The 1,937-nt window shown below is 37.9% G+C and overlaps 1 non-coding gene across 1 annotated transcript; it reads left to right on the top strand.

Annotated features, from left to right (window-relative positions):
• The first annotated feature begins 691 nt into the window (after window positions 1-691).
• On the top strand, window positions 692-829 carry LOC114807080. Its single transcript, XR_003755133.1, has one exon. It is a non-coding gene; the product is annotated as a small nucleolar RNA SNORA7 (small nucleolar RNA).
• Window positions 830-1,937: the final 1,108 nt, after the last annotated feature.

Below are 1,937 nucleotides of genomic sequence, written 5' to 3' on the forward strand. Positions count from 1 at the left end.
ATGATAAAGAGTGAATTACAGGCAGCCTTGTTAGAATGCTGTGCCTCACAAATAATTTTTTTCCTTGTTTTGTCAACCATAAACACACTGACTCTCATGTTTTTGGAGGTGCATCCTTGAACTGGAATTAAAAGTGTTTGTAATTCCACCAGGAGCAACACTTGATTATATAAGAAAATACATGAGTCAAGATAAACAGAATCATTAACTATGTAACATGGCTACCCTTTTTATTTACCTTGGCCTAATGCTCTGGTATAAATGTATTTCTCATATTCTCTCAGCGTTCTATTTCTGACACATGTTTAACATTCCAAAGTTCATGAAGCTGCTTTTTATGGTTTATGTTCCCCAGTTTTCTTTGGGACATTCATAATTTGCATAACACTACATCTGATCCTTGAAGAATACATTACACAAAATTTTGAAAAGCGGATTTAGTCTCTTACCATGATGAAAAGCAGACTAGTAGTATTTCTTTTCAAACTGTCCCAAAGCTACACCTCAGGGAACTATATTTTACAGCTAAGGTTTTCTGAAAATTTGAAATTTAGATGAAGATATTGAACAGTCAATAGATCTGTCATGGTGAGGCATAAACCAGCATTGTCAAAACAATGTAAACTGAAATTGTCCCCAGGAGAATATTATAATCAATCAGTTGTATTTATTGAGTCTGTACTATGTGCACCCTCTCTCAGGGTCGCACCTGGAGAGTTTCCAGTACTTTACTAGTCTCAACTGTGGAAGGGAGAGTCAAGCAGAGGCATACCCATTCCATTCCTAGCTTGAGCAGTGGCTAGAGAGTGGAAGGCAATCTGCTACAAGGCAAAACTCCCCTGTTCTGGGCAGCAGTGGTATTGGAGAGAGTTGAGGGTGGAGACTCAAGTTTACTGTGCAGAAGGAGGCAGTGGTAAGCCACTTCCATATTTTTATCAAGAAAACTCTATGGATGCACTACCAGAACAATTGCAGATGGAGGTGGGGTGTTATGGGAAAGATGCGTCCATGGTGTCGCTATGGGTCGGTGACTCAACAGCATAAGACAGGACTATGTACACGGCTTTGTACTAAGCACTTGGGAGAGTACAATACAGCAGAACTAGCAGGCACGTAGCCTGCCCATAATGAGCTTAGGTTGTCCTTTGTTAAGTAATTATAAATCATAGGCTTGTAGGGGTAGTAGAGCTTGTAATTCAATAGCACAGCATGGTATGTGTATGTTTGTATGTGTGTGTGTATTTTATGAGTGTTCTGTAAACACCTTCATTCCGTAAAGCCAATTTTATTTGTACTTGATTTCTATATTTCAACTTGCAGCAAAAAAATACTTATTTAGGACATTGTGGTGAATAGGGCTTTTCGTTGAGAGAAATATATATTTGCTTTGGAATTTGGGCCCCCTGCCAGGGACACAGAACTTTAACTTTTTAATATGTTTTGTTGCTAAGCAATCAGGCTGAAAAGATTAATAATAATTGCTATATCTTCCTATTTTTCTTGCAGGTTGTTAGGGACAATGATTGTGAAGATCACCATGACCACCATTTGCTTAGGGGAAAACTTCAGTAGTTGTGGGTAGTCTATGATCTTAAGAATGAGGAAAAAAATTCAGGGCAGTATATATCTGCAATCAGAAACAAAACCAATCAAGCAGAGAAAGAAAAATATAAGGGAAGCAAATTAAAACATTCACCTAGATTAAGGTTTCTTGATTAAAATGATCAGACAGGCAAAATGATGCATTTTGGACTTTATCTCCTTAAAGCTGGGAGAAAAGTAATGGTAATTGTCTCAGTTGTAATCTAGTGGGGGAAAGCCAATTCATATTGTGGTGAGTTTTCCTCCATTCAGCGAAGATCAGGAAGCACCTGCTATTTGTATAGCAGTGAACGATTAATTTAGAAGACGTTAGTTCCATGTTTCTGAGAAATGTG

The sequence above is a fragment of the Ornithorhynchus anatinus genome, chromosome X1, assembly GCF_004115215.2.
Source record: "Ornithorhynchus anatinus isolate Pmale09 chromosome X1, mOrnAna1.pri.v4, whole genome shotgun sequence".
Classification (NCBI taxonomy): Eukaryota; Metazoa; Chordata; class Mammalia; order Monotremata; family Ornithorhynchidae; genus Ornithorhynchus; species Ornithorhynchus anatinus.